Source organism: Sprattus sprattus (genome assembly GCF_963457725.1).
Source record: "Sprattus sprattus genome assembly, chromosome: 12".
Classification (NCBI taxonomy): domain Eukaryota; kingdom Metazoa; phylum Chordata; class Actinopteri; order Clupeiformes; family Clupeidae; genus Sprattus; species Sprattus sprattus.
In genome coordinates this window covers 20487681-20503269 of record NC_137910.1, presented here as the reverse complement: position 1 = coordinate 20503269, position 15589 = coordinate 20487681, and positions in this window count along the sequence as shown.

Sequence of the window (15589 nt, the reverse complement as noted above, 5' to 3'; positions counted from 1 at the left end):
CCGCAAAACAGTGTTTTGGTCAAACGTTTGATATTGAAAGCAGCTTGGGAAATCAATTACGATAAATAATAATAACAGCAAAAAGACCCCAGGGCACTCCCAATATTGATTTATAAATGGTTTAAGAACAAGTATCAGCCCCAAACTCTCTTTAAATGAGTATAAATAAGTCAAATAGTTTGCTTATTTATTTACAAAACATCAGAGCTGAATACTAAAAGTGTCCTGTGACGCCATTCACTTTAAATCCATGTATATGGCACCTATGTGATCAGGCTGGCAAAGACTAACTAGATGGTTTTATGTGTTATTATTGAAAACCACTGGATAGACATTTTAAAAGTAACTGGAAAGACAGACCTTCATGAAATATTAATATGAAAACATTTATATTTAAAGATTTAGGCAATGATTCTGGCGCTTGATATGGTTGTTGATATTTGAGCTAAACAGCCAATCAAATTACACCCCTGTTGTCAATGCCCCTTGAGCAATGTGTTGATTGGCTGGAATTGTTTATGGCTCAGTCTGAACCACTGTGTTTGTTTCCCATTTACAGAGCCAGCTGAATAGTGCGGAATTGGACAAAAAGTGTATTAATTCAGAATTATGAACTGCACCTTTATTGCTAGTCCAGCTCTCCATTTGGTTTTATCCAAGGGTTTCTAAGGGTTCCTCTCTACCATTCAAGTACCTGTATAGTTATTTCTCTCTCTCTCTCTCTCTTTCTTTCTCTCTCCTTCTTAAGCACCCTGTCCATGGTTGAGGGAATCGCCAGGCTCTGATATCTGCTCTGCTGAATAATTGGACTTTAATTCCTCTGCTATCTTTGAAGTGTGCGATAGCAGGGCGCTTTGGTCACCTGTTCTGTCCCTGCCGTCTGGTGTTGGAGTGGTGACATATCAGAGCTGTGCAAGCCAGGCTGAAGGTTAAAAGGTTTGAAAGGGTGTTAAGAAGAAAGCGTGAAAATACACACTCACACACATATACACAAACACACATGCATATGCTCGCTGTGCACACCTTTTTAAAAGACTATGACAGTTGAGATAAACTAATGTTTTATTACTGAAAATGTTTTGCACAGTGGGAAAGTTTAACATCCGAGGGTGTCTGTAAATACAGATCATTCAAGCCCAGCTCAAACACACACACACACACACACACACACACAGCTCAAACTAATGCATAATGGAAAGCCACACATAACTGAACACAGCACACAAAGCTGTAAACACAGAGCATTCGGGCAACTTTCCTGTTTGAAACAGGTCTTTCAGAAACACATTTCTGAATTAAAGTGGTCTAAATTATGGGCTTTAGATGGAATATGACGTGCGTTAGAACAGGTAAAAACACAGATTTTAAGCACTGACAAGTACATTAAAGCTACAGTCCTCGATTTTTTTTGAATACCCTTTTTGTTCCACTTATTGCTCCTCATGGTCCTCTAGCTGTCCGTTCAGTGTGTGCGCTCCAAAAAACTCTGTAAATGACGAACAAATAAAGTGGCCCGGAATGAGTCATTTATTCCAGCTAATCAACATGTTGCTTTAAGAGTATGGAAGACGTGTCATTTGTAATTTGTGGACTGCACCTTGAAAGTGCCCTAAATCATCGGCATTCATTCTAGATGGAACATGAAGAGTGCATTAGCACATAGGTAAAAACAAATCCGAAGCAACACCAAACACATTAACACAGATGAAAGCGGAGTACAACGCACCCATCCCCCAGGGCCCCGCCGCCCGCCCACGGGATGAGATATGAAATATGATTAGAGGAGTGATGATGGGGACTCACCACTAATCTACCCTTATATCAATATGTCGAGGGGCGGGTGAGGACAAACATTGCATGTTCGCTTGTGGCCATGAAGGTTATGCTATTTGCCGTCAGAATATTTATTTGGATGTTCCACTGTATGGGACTGTAGATATCTCTATCAAATCCTCTTTTAAGGGAATAAATGTTGAGCATGAGAGAGGTTAAGATGTGAATCATTCTATCTGTGGAATTCCTTTGTGTGTCTGGCATCCCAGTTTTGGACTCACTTCAGATTAAATTACAGATCAAATTTGTTGTGTATAAGAACACATTTTACTTTGTCTAGAATAAGTTGTCAAAAAGACACACAATTGTGAAAAAATATGCTCAATATCCCTATTCATTCACGCACATTGGAGGACCTAGAGTAGATAAGAAAATGTAATTAAATACCTTGAACAATGAAACAAGAGGACGCAATGTTGGAAGTATTGTTTAGGATGTACCTAAAAAAAATGACTAATGTATTGAAGCATATTTGACATCATAAAGTGCATATCACACCATTAAGCTATATAAATCAGCAGCAATTAAATTTGACGAGTCCAAGCTGAAGAGATATTTAAGGGGGGAAGGTGACAGAATGGCTTCCAGAGTTCAAATTAAATATGAGCGCTCCAGTAATGAGAGCATGAGCATGATGTTCAGGGTGGGGGTTAGTTGGCTGGAGCTCATTAGTGGGTTATTCCTAATTGAGGTGTAAAAAGAATGTGGTGGAGAACAAGAGAGAAAGGAAAAGTAAGACCAGAGGAGAGAAGACATGAATGTTGGGAGAAGTCTGTTCCAGAAAGGAAGGATTGAACTCAAGATGGAGGGGTATCAGGTTTGTGGGTTTATTTATTATTTATTCATTTTCTGTGTAGGCCTTGAGTAGCTTGTTTTATAATTACTTTATTATACATTTCCTCAGGCTCTGAGGATCTCCACTGGCCTTCGAAGCCCAGGCTGGATATGTCCACCCTGCCCTTGATGGTTTCAGGACGGTTTCTGTGTGTGTGTGTGTGTGTGTGTGTGTGTGTGTGTGTGTGTGTGTGTGTGTGTGTGTGTCTGTGTGTGTGTGTGTCTGTGTGTGTGTGTGTGTGTGTGTGTGTGAGAGAGGGAGACAGAGAGAGAGATGTGGGATTTATTGATGAATCATGGTGTTTCATTACTGGGTCAAGTGAAACCTCCCCAAACAATTAAGCAAAAGAAAACTCCCATCAGCAAGGACATGCTGCTGAGGGCTATGAGTTATTGGTGTGCATGTGTGTTATAATTATACCACGAGGAGCTGATGCACCGTGATCATCACACTTGAGGGTTTGGTTCATAGAATACGCTGTTTCACAAAGAGGAAATATTCAATGGTCACCTCTGGAGGTCTTAAATGTAGAGCATGCTCTGTCTGGTTTTGAAAAACTTGACCAAGGTTACGTGACGGGCAATGAACTATAATACCAAACTAGCCTAACAATTTGTATTGTTTATTATTTTTATGCCATAGGTGATCACATCTTTAATTAACATTTCCCAAGAAAATTGCAGTCTGTCAAACTGAGAATTAATACTCAGTAAAGAAACTGTAAATGCCTCCTCAAGAGGTGTTCGAATTTTAATTGGTTGTTCCTCTAAATAGATGGAATCAGTTTGGATAAACAACCCGCTTCGTTTAACTATAATATTGCACATCCCAAGACCCCTTAATTGAAAGTGCCTTGAGCCCCATGACAGACAAGTCAGGCAGTTATTCTTAATAGTTAATTGTCAGTTACTTTCACTGTCTCAAAGGTACAAGCATAACAAGGACTAGGAAACTTTTCCACTCTTGTCTTTCTCTCTCCTTGGTTCACCTCTAGCTGATAAAAGTGTGAAAAGTTTTCGAGTGTGTATGTGTCTGTGTGTGTTTAAAAATGTAAAACTCGTCTCCTGTCAAATGGGTCAGATGGTAGATAACAACCAAAAGGCCTGTTTGGTGTGCCAAAAGAGGACTGAAGTAACTATGATGAAACCCATGAAATGTCTCTTTTAAACATTTCCTTTTAATTTCCCTCCTCCATCATTACACCAGACTCAACCTTCTTAGAGTGAGAGCTCACTCCTGAGAAAGAGATGAGATGAGTGTAGAAATGATGAGTGATGGACTGAGTGTAGAAATGACCAGCGGCCTCCAACACTGATTAATGAAATCGCTGTTCCAGCTGAGAATCGCGCCCACCAAAGTTAGCTTCACACATGTTCCAGCTGAGAATCGCGCCCACCAAAGCCAGCTTCACATATACTCCAGCTGTGCACCGTTGATTTTAAGGACTTTAGCTGGTCGGCTAAAAAGAACTACAACTTTCCACCCCCAGTGCTCAGTAATTTCTCAACAGCCACTTAGAATGCCAAGTGGCTTTTGTTGATGTTTGAAGCAGGAAAGGGAAAACAATCCCAAGGGAAGAACGCGATGTGGATTATAGGATCAGATAGATCAGATGATACCACATTTCAAAGCACTGGTAAAATTAAACACGCTGTTATCACTACTTGCTAACTTTGCCAGCATATTCATATTCAGTGTATGTACCATGATGGTTTGATAGAAACAGACAATACTGTAATCATTTAGTTTCTCATTAGAGTTCCCCTTTTGAACCCGTTTCTTAATGACAATAAGAATGTAAAGAAAGCTGGCCTCAGTATTGGAAATATTGCTCACTGAAGCTTTGTGTAATATTGACTACAGCAGGTATCAGTAGTCATGTTGTTGATGTGTAAGGAGTAACAACTGTATCATTCCTCCATTTAGACCCAAGTTTATTAGTAAACTGATGGTCCACGGAAGGTAACAGAGTGGAAATTATTAAATGAACCACATCAAAAACCTCCATGACCCATCGCTATATAGAAATGAGTCCTCTTTGATTTTTCATTCATCATGAGATTACCGTCAGGAGGAGTGAATAAGAGACCCTGGCTGCGGTCAGATACTCAAAAAATTACGTCTTGTGTCCATTCCTAACCACTTTTCCTTGACCTTGATGGAAAACATCATGAGGTCAGGAAAAGATGTGAAGGATAATTCAGAAGGATTTAAGAAAAAAGACAACCGCAGTGCTAAGAGAATCCGACTGCACCAACACTAGGTCACGTAATGGTGTGACAGCGGATGTTACTGGCGTGGGTCTTTAAATGTTGTTGTTGCATTGAATTGTGAATTGTATTTTCTCTTGCCTTTCATCGAGGATGATCCAGTGTACCCTATGCTAAAAGAGACAAGAAGGGAAGCATTGAAGCACCTTTCCTAAGCATTTACAGGATTCGACCAGCTCTTATCATGGCTGCCACTTAGATACTTAAATGACACATGATTGATACATTTCATTTTATTCACTCAGGGACCTTCCTAAACATAAAAGACTCTCCAACCGCAGTCCCTTAGGTGCCACTCAAAATCTGCTCCTATTTGATCTCCTCCTCCTCACATTATTTTGCCCCTTCCTCATTTCCCTCCTCTCCTTCTCCTCACACTCTTTTGTCCCTTCATTATTTACCTCCTCTCCTCAACCTCTCTCACTTCTTTCGTTATTCCTCTTCTGCCACACGGCATGTTTTTTATTTGTTTTTTTTCTTTTCCTCCCCGTCTCCTCTCTTTGAACACACATCTGTGCCATTCCGAATGAGAGAAAGAAATGTAGGAGATACAGACTGCGAGCCTCTCTCTCTCTCTGGCTGCATATGCCAAGGTTAATAACATGAGTTAGCCTCTCTCATGTCCTCTAAGTCTCAGAGCCAGGCGGCACATTATCCAGATCCACATGGGAACATCACTGTTCACCACTTGATATTTCTCTCTATGTTCATAATTCATTAAAGAGTTCAGACGGTGAATCACACTGTGATTACTGTTGACCTTTCCATCTATGCTTTGTTCATAACAGACAGAGAACTAATGATGGTCATGAGGGAGTTCTTCAAAAACATCAGAACGATATACAGACACAATGTCTCTTTATATCCATGGCACGCTAGGGGCAGACAATACAATGTTAGATTTTAGATTTTGCTGCTTGCCCTACAAGAGTACTTAAAGATTCCATAATCCATAATTCCATTGAATTACACAACTATAGTGTTGTTGCTGGCCTGGCCTTTTCATATGGTGGTAGGAGGCTGTTTACATAGGTTTTCAAACTATGCAATCAGGATGTGACCTTCACACATAAAGTACACATAATTAATTTGGTCACACAGTTCCCTACAGACTGTCTACAGATGCTCAAAATGATAAACAAACTATCTGTTGAAACTCTGTTCACTACACTGTATGGTTATGGTTAGAATTAGGGGTTGGGTTTGGTTAAGATGACGTTCAGTGGACAATTTGGAAGACTGGACGTGCATTTCAAGACTCCATCTGTAAAGTCTCTGTAGGTGGACTATCTAAATATATACAAGTGTTATCTATAATTAAATACAAAGCAAAATTCCATTAGTTCTCCAAAGAAATAAAGGTATCAGAACTATACCAAATTGTTGAAGTTGATTTATTTAGATACATGCGTACACTGCAGTATTTATTGTATGTTAAATATAATGTCTATTATGAGTAATAATACACTATATAATTAGTCATAAGTCCTTAAAGAAGCGCTACCTTGCATAAAATGTCTGGATGAAAGATAGCAGCTAATGTTTTGTCCTTATTTCTTGGCTTCCTCTCCTTAGTTTATGCTGTGGGGTAAAAGGGAAAGGCATGCACCTGCTGGTGTTCCCTACCAGGCCCGGAGTGGCAGGCCGAGAAGCATTAAGATTTTAAACAAGGTCTCTAAAATAGGCTCTTGTCTCATGTTCTGGAAGGGGTTTTCGTGTATTTTTCATGAAATTTAGGCTTATTTATTAATTATTCATACATTCTTTTGTTTCTTTCATTCATTGATGTCACTTATATTTTCTTATCAATCTGTGCATGACTTTGTTACCGTCAAAACATGGACCTGATTAGGATATGCTTTGGTTTGAGGATGACCTACAACCAGATATTGGCATTCTAGCAACAGATGGTGTTTTATACGTTTAAGACCTTTAAGAAGACTGTTGAGGGCAAACGATCCTCACGGTCATTGTGAATATGTATTGTGAAAAACACTCACACACACAAGATTTACTGAAGTTTATTCCCAAAACCTAAAAATGCATACAGATTCAGCAGAAGCTAAATCTGCCTCATCTGTTCTTCTCTGTGGCTGCTTTATTCTAAGGGAAGTGAAAGATCTCAGTTGTTTTTTATTTCCTGACATGCTTCCTGCTTACATTATTTTGTGACCTAACCAAATGGCATGGCCAATGGCAGCATGTTCATTAGCATTTGAATAGTTATGGTAGGTCTCCAGTCCCCGTACACATTGCACGTGTCACACCCAAGACGAAACTCCCCCTACAGATTTCTTTTACTTTCATTTGTTCTCCAGGTAACTGTCCACCCCCTACAGATTTTCTATGAGAACAAAGACGGCCATCCCATTAGTCTGAGGAAATAAGCATTCTAATGACGTCAACTTGGTATAATGAGATCCATCCATTATCCCTTATGCTCTCAGTTTTACCATTTTTACCACAGTCATGAATGTGACCGGCCCAGGTGTTCGGTATATTCAGCAGAATCTCTGCCTTCATGATATGCCATTAATCCTATGTTCTACCTATGCCAACATCGAGTGTCTGTATGTCCTGGTGCTTTCTGGGCCTTCTGGAGCTGTGGGTTCATACATATATTCACACTAAGTGAAGGACTATTAACAACCCTATGAATACATGGCTCTTGGACATCCACACACTTCAATCTGCAATCAACGTACCCACCCAGGAATATAAATGACAAAGGAAATCTCTCCATATGAGAGGTGGTTGTTTACATAATAACTCTTTAAGTGTGAGCATAAACATACTCATATGGGAGAATAATGGAACTGAATGATACTGTTTTGCTGTTGCATCATACATTAAAGCGCTTACATTATTTAGTATGATCTTACTGTGTAACCCCTGATCCTGCTCATGTACTTTGTCTTTGTCTCAGTAAGAGCAAAAGGCTGAGGCCAGATTTGTTAGCATTCAAACAGTGTTTGTGAGGATCCAGGTTCTCTTGTGAGCATTTCAACTCCTTCCCCCCGAGAAGTTAATGCTTAATTCTAAAACATGTCGTCACCTTGTTTGACTGCAAAATAAACTGTTAATGTATTAAACTGGTGGACTATCTCTTTTGTAAAATAATATGAATGGGATGCAAATTCCTCTACCAGTGTATTATGAAAATGAAGGGTGGAGGAGGGAGCGGGAACCAGCACAGCTCTAGTTACACGTGCACTGTTGTGTTATTGTGTGACTTTGCACTAAAGTTGAACTACTTAATTCAAATGATTTGCTGCTGCATTACAAGAATTTAAATGAATGGTCCGATGTATAAATACAATAAACCACATACATATGTATTTGCCTATGTTAACTTTGGGGTATTCATTCTGAATTCAACGAACACAACATAATGTTTGATGCTCAGACAGTCCAAATGATTTATAACAAGTGAACCTGAGTCAGACAGGGAGATTTTGAAGGCAGAAGTCTTTGCCTGTCCCCTATAGAGAGTTCTTTGAATTTGAATTAACTTTTACATGAGGGGGTAAAGCTTTGAAAATTAGGTTAATTGGTTGAAATACAAACTTACAAATGAATGAATGATATATTGACCGACATTTTGGGGCCACAGTTAATTTGGGATTGCGGCTTTTAAACACTGAGTAAAGTGTTATGGTTCAGTCTGCAAGTGGCTTTTAAAAAACGGAGTAAATGGGTATGGTTCAGCAGACGGCCTATCAAATCTTTCCCACCACCTCCTTGTTCCCATCATTGTGATCTGCTCTCTTAATTCACCCTCTCAAGCCATTTTGTTGCTTTGAATCTTAATTTGTTTTACTATTTTGATCCTCACGTAAGATCACAATATCCATGTGAATATTGTAAAAAACTGAAAGACATGGACCAGATTTAATACAATTCCGTGTGACATTAATGGTCAATTGAAGGTCCTTTAAAAGTCAAGGCTTGCCGCCCCTGCTCCTTCTGCTCCTAATGCCTCCTCCTCATGTGGATGGCATCCATAATGCTGTGTAGTAGAGGGGGGCAACTCTCTGGAGGTAAAGATCCCAGGCACAGACTGATGGATCCTGCTTTACTGTAAGAGCCTTTCCCACAGGCTCTTTCTCTTCCTCTTTTCTCCCTCTCTCTCTTTTTCTCTGTCTCACACTTTCTATATCTTTCCCTCTCCCTCCTCTCTCTCTCTTTCTCCCCCATCTCTATCTTTCCTTCTCCCTCCGCTCTCTCTCCCTCCTTTTCTCTGTGTCTCCCCTTCGCTCTCTCTCTTTCACCCCCCTTCCCTCTCCTTTCTCTCCGCTATCATTGCTGTAGTATGGGCAGTCAGCAGGCATTCTCGATGTGTAATCGTGCTCTGACTCACCTCGCCCTGCCTCTATGAAAGGCTGCTGAATAGCTGATCTGGCGTTAGCTTCCTGAATCTCCCACATGCTGCGTACTCTCCAGGGCCCAGGCTAATAAATCACCAAAACACAGGGGCTACTGGAGAGAGAGAGAGAGAAATGCAGGAAGGAAAGAGGATAAAGACAGGCTGACGAGTGACAAAACTATGTCAGTGAAAAAGAAAGACAGACATAATGTGGGTGTGAAGAAATGACTAAAGGCCAATTTATAGTACAGGCAGAATGTGTCGTTTGACAAAACATTACGTAAGATACAGAATTTGTGTCTGCCAGGGCGTCGCAGACCTTGTCATGTACATCTAAAACTCAGGGTACAGACGTTGAAAGTTTTTATCGCTTACTCTGATTGGATGAAAAGAGATTTGATGGATGTTTTACACTGTTGATATGGATATGGCCATCTGGCTGCTTAATGTTTTTAGCTTTCTTTGGAGCTATCATTGCCAGATGTTGATGCCAGATGAAGTTTAAAGAGAATGTGCCGTTCAGGATTGTGCTGCCTGTCTTTCGTGGTCAATACAACTTGAACTAGTTAACTATCGTATCAGTGTTAATTATCGGACGGCGTGTGTTATCGGCAAATGTTTGTGTTGTCATGTGAATCCATTATTAAACTGAAGTCATAGATTGTTAATCCATTATAAAACTTTGCATTTTGATTGTTGGCCGATGTTTGACACTGACCGATAACTGACTTAGCTACGCTAATGTTAGTTAGCTAGGTGGCTGAGTTGCCATAGAAATTACACATTATGTCCTGAGCCAGTTTGTAATCAGGGGATGGCATGTTTGGGCCAGACATAGAAAAGGTCAATGTACTGGTCAGATTAGCCCTTTTTTTAAAAGAGATCATGGTACATCCCCATTAAAAAAAAATGTTTTTTGCATGCCGGCGTTCCAATAGTTGAGATGATGACCCGGACAATGGCACAAGGACTACGAGATCGAATACGGCAAGACAGGAGGGTGAAGCCAAAAGAAGATGCAACATCTGCGGTGAAATATTCAAGAACGAACGTGGTGTCAAAATTCACCAAGGCAAGTCGAAGTGCAAAGAGCAGGCAAAGCAACGCAAAGCACCTGATACTACCCAGAGAGTTATCTCTGAGTTTATTAGTAGTGCTTATTAGTATGAGTTTATTAGTAGTCAGTCGGTGGAGGACCCGGGCCAGGAGGCAAACCACAGTGCTCTGGACCTCTCTGCTCAACCTACTCAGAGCACAAGAAGTAGAGGGGGTGAATCCGAAAGTCTAGAGGACTTCGTGAGGAAGCCACGTTTGAATCTACCACCAGCAGCAGACCGCAGATGTGCACGATTGGACGAAGACCTGAGCACCATCCTGGACAACGCTCTGAAAGGAGATGCAACCAGGAAGATAAAGACCATGGTGCAAGTTGTGTATCAAACATGCCAAGATGCCTTTGGTGTCCAGGATGGAAAAAAAAACACCAAGCCACCATCAGGTCCCAGCAGGAGACAGCGTCAGATCACAGAATTGCGGGAAAAACTAAGGACACTCAAGAAGAGGTGGTGGAAAGCAGGCGAAGAGGAGAAAACAGCCCTGAATGAGCTAAGCTCAGAGGTTCGAAAAAACCTGATCAACCTTCGCAGAGCAGAGACTATCCGGAGAAAGCAGAAGGAGAAAAGCCGGCAAAGGAAAGCCTTCTTTAACAACCCCTTCCAGTTCACAGCAGCCCTCCTCGGAAAGCCAAAGAGCGAAAGGTTGATGTGTTCTAAGGAAGAAGTGGAGGACAGTGTGGCAGCGGCGCACGGCGACCCCATCAGAGACGTACCACTGGGGGACTGTCCCTTCCAGCTACCAACACCTGAGCCACACACTCTGTTCTGCATGGCAGATTTCACCCTCGATGAAGTGAGGGCAGTAGTGGAAAAAGCTCGAGCAGGATCTGTTTCGGGACCATCAGGCACCACTACAAAAACTGTCCACAACTACTGAAGAGGTTGTCGAAGCTGTTAAGGATACTCTAGAAGAAGAAGCAGGAACCCAGGAGCTGGACACTCGCTGAGGGCTGCTTTGCGCCGAAAGAGCTGAACTCCGCAGGGCTCGATCAGTTTCGAGAGATCTCCCTTTTAGATGTTGAGGGGAAAATATTTTGGTCCATCATTGCCAAAAGGTTAACTGCGTATCTACTTGCCAACGACTACGTCGACCCAAGTGTCCAAAAAGGAGGAGTCCCAGGATACTCTGGGTGCCTGGAGCCTACATCAGCGATCAGTCAGCTCATCAAAGAAGCAAAGAGTAATAATAACACACTCTCAGTCGTATGGCTAGATCTCGCCAAAGCCTACCCAAGTGTACCTCACCAGCTGATCCGAAACGCATTGGAGCACTACCAAGTACCAGCAGAGGTAGTTAACCTTGTGATGTCACACATGGACTCACTGTGGGAAATTTCACCACTAAATGGCAAAGGCTTGAGAAGGGCATCATGGCAGGATGTACAATAAGTGTGGTCCTGTTCATCGCTGCCATGAACCTACTACTGAAGGCAGGAGCAACCCAATGTAGAGGGCCAAAAGCCAGCGACAATACAAGACACCCAGCATGTAGAGCTTTTATGGATGACATAACAGTGATGACTCCATCAATCCAGGGAACACGCTGGATCCTTAGCTCACTGGAGAAGATGGCTACTTGGTCACGGATGCAATTCAAGCCAGAGAAATCCAGAAGCCTTAGTATCCTGAAAGGAAAGCTGTCAAAAAACATCTTTAACATTCAAGGCTCTGAGATTCCAACGATCCAAGAACAAAGGATCCGATGCCTTGGAAAGTATTATGACAGCACCCTGAAGGACAGTGACAACCTCAAAGACACCAAGGCGCAACTGAACATCTGGCTCAAGGCAATTGACAACAGCCAGCTGCTTGGAAGGTTTAAAGTGTGGAGCTTTCAGTACGGCATCATACCCAGACTTCAATGGCCATTCCTGCTGTACGACTTTCCCATGACTCAAGTGGAAGCGATGGAGAGAGTGTGCAGCAAATTTGTGCGGAAATGGCTGGGTGTTCCCCCATCTTTCAGCTCAGTCAATCTGTACAGTAAAACCTCCAAGCTCTGCCTTCCAGTTTTATCGGTGGTGGAAGAATTCAAAGTCACCAAGGCAAGAGCAGTCAGTACACTCCTCCTGTCCAAAGATGAGAAAGTTCGGCACGCTAACAACACCATCAAGTGCGGCAGGAAATGGAAGCCCCAGTAAGCAGTAAAGGAAGCAGAAGTGCACTGGAGACATCAGGTGATTGTTGGGGTAGTCTGTCAAGGGTGGCGGGGTCTTGGAAATTACAACGCCAAGAGATGGAGTAAGCCCAGCGCCAAAGGTAGAAGAGAGCTTGTGGTGCAGAGAGTCCGAGAGACTGCTGAAGAAGACCGCCGTGTGAAAGCGGTAGGGCTCGCCTGCCAGGGACAATGGATGCAGTGGGACCTCACACTCGAGCGGCCACTGTCCTGGAAGGAGCTCTGGGGCACTGACCAGGGCAAGCTGAGCTTCCTCCTACGCGCAGTAGCCAACCTCTTGCCTACTCCAACCAACCTAAAGATCTAGGGCAAGGAAGAAGATGCAGCCTGCAAGCAGTGTGGCGCAACCCTTTCCACACTGAATCACATCTTGACTGGGTGCCCTAAATCACTTGGAGAAGGTCGATACAGGTGGAGGCACGACAAGGTTCTCACGGAAATTGCCAACTGGGTGGAACAACAGAGGCTCAAAGCAAACAAACTTCAGCTAACACCTTCCAAGTCTGTCAATTTCCAAAGAGAAGGGGATACGATCCCCAGGGCAAGAACAACTGCCAAGAACCTACCCTCCATTTTGCATCGAACTTCCGAGTGGGAGATGCAAGTGGATCTGAAGAAAAGACTTGTCTTTCCGGAGGAGGTGGCGGTTACCTCACTTCGACCAGACATGATTCTTCTTTACAGGAGCACAAAGACCATCATAGTAGCCGAACTCACAGTGCCCTGGGAGGGCAGGCTAGCCATCTCTCACCAAGTGAAGAAAGCGAAGTACCAAGATCTGATCGACGAGGCTCTCCTTAAAGGGTGGCACGCAACTTTATTTCCAATTGAAGTTGGCTGCCGTGGTTTACCAGCAACATCAGTGCGCTATTTCTTACAGAGGGTTGGCTTGGAACCCAAGAATCTGAAGAAAGCAACTAGGGAGATAGCCATGGCAGCTGAAACCAGCTCAAGATGGCTGTGGCTAACTAGAGATCGCAATTGGAACCCTTCTGCTGGTGAAGGTTAATCTTCAATGCCCCACTCAGGCGAGGCGTACAGGCTAAGGGGCGAAACGCTGGTGACTCTGAGATACCTGCTGAGGATGCAGAAGGGTTTTCCAACAAGGCGATTGCTCTGAACCTGTAACACCATATCGTAGCTCCTGCAGTTTTTTGCTTGTAGCAAAGCATCTTTGATGTTTACTTCACCTTACATGTGGGAACACTGGGAATGCATATATCTCGAAGTTCATACTCAGGAAAATGGTACTAGAACGCAACTTTAAGTCAGAGGTCCGATCAATTTGACATCTTTATCAATATGGCGATGAACGTGCCTATCAAAGCCTAACTGCATCAAATGATAAAAACCCTTTTAAATGCGTGAAAACATGCATGAATGAATAATCAGTCTTTCAAAATGAACAAGAAAAACATTGTACATAGTTAAGGATACACATCAGATAGAAAATCCAATGATTAATTATCACCAGATTATTGTGTTTACATTTGGCAAATTTTGCTGACATTGTTATGGTTAGCTGCTAGGTTGTGTCACACCCCTTTCCCAACATACTGGCTGTCTCTTTTACTCAGACATTGATTCGGCCCTGGGACTACCTCCGCGGCTGGCACCAGAAAAACAATGCCATCCCATTTCATGTGTGTATGTTGTAAACAGAATAGCGAGGCAGAATAACAGTGCAACATTCTCGCCTTGAAGAGGCTGTGTAGAGGGGCCCTATGATAGACATACAGGCACAGGGGGCAGAGCATTGTTGTGTGTGCAGACCTGTAAAAGGTTAATGAAAGAAAACTAAGAAAAAAAGTCAGACCCACTTGTTGTTGTCCTGAGGCACTAGTTGTGCCTGCAAGCAGACTGGTAATGAGGCACTTTGTGACTCTAAGGTTTTTAGTCATGCTGCACTTCCCCTTCACCCCCCACTGGTGATTGATAAAGCATTAAAGGAAACTAACATTTTCAGACGGCTTCAGAGCAGGCTGTGTTTGGCCCCTGCATCATTGAGTGTGAGCCCACACTGGGCAGCTTTCATCTTTCGGAAATCAAACAGAAAAGTGTTGAAACGCGGCTAACTCTTTAGCGCACAGCGGGGTGCTAACAGGGAGCTTTCCTGTGGGCCATGCTAGCTGCCCGTGCCGCCGCAGCGCCTAATCCCTTATTAGCAAACACACATCAGAGGATGGTGGTGAGACACAGAGAGAAATTCAATCCAGCATTAGTATGCTTCTCAACTTGAGTTAAGACACAGCTAAATGCTGCAAATTTATTCATATTGCGGCATGATGTTGCACTTAATGATCATATTTATTCACTCTGTTGGGTTGGATATTTTTGTACACGATACATTTTAACATTTCAGCTTCTATCTAATGTGAAAATGAATAAAACAGGTAGATGTCTAGAAAAAAGAAGAAAATGAAGAGTGAAGAAACATCTGCTCAAGCCAATGACACAGAATTTATTATGTTCAACAGTCACAGATCATCTTGTGAGAAAGCGAGAGAGAGAGAAAAAGAGGTAGCGGTCGCACCCATAGTCACAAAGCGCTGCTTCAATTTCCTGTGCCTCTAGGCAATGTCTTGTGGAGTGAAGGGAATTAGAATCTCCTGCCAATTTAGCGAGGAGGAAATGAATGATAAATGTCCATGGCAGGGGACTGGTGTAGCATCCCCAGCCCCATGTGAAATCAGCTGCCCACCCAACACCCCAACCCAACCAGAAGGCAGAGTCAGTGTGCGTCACCTGACACCCCCGCCAAAGAGGCTGTGCTACGGTGACAGTTTAGGAAAGGGAAATAGTGAGAACAAATGGTCCAGTGGTCACTTTATTCTGGCTGCCTTCACGCATAGAGGCTTTCTGTAATGATGTTTATTTTTTCACACACTGATGATCATGTAAATGTGTTCCCTTGCTCCAATGGATGTGTGTCCCTTTGCAGTTGAGTGTCAGTTTGTTCTGTTCCCAAAACACAGCTGTTACTCCCCCAATGAC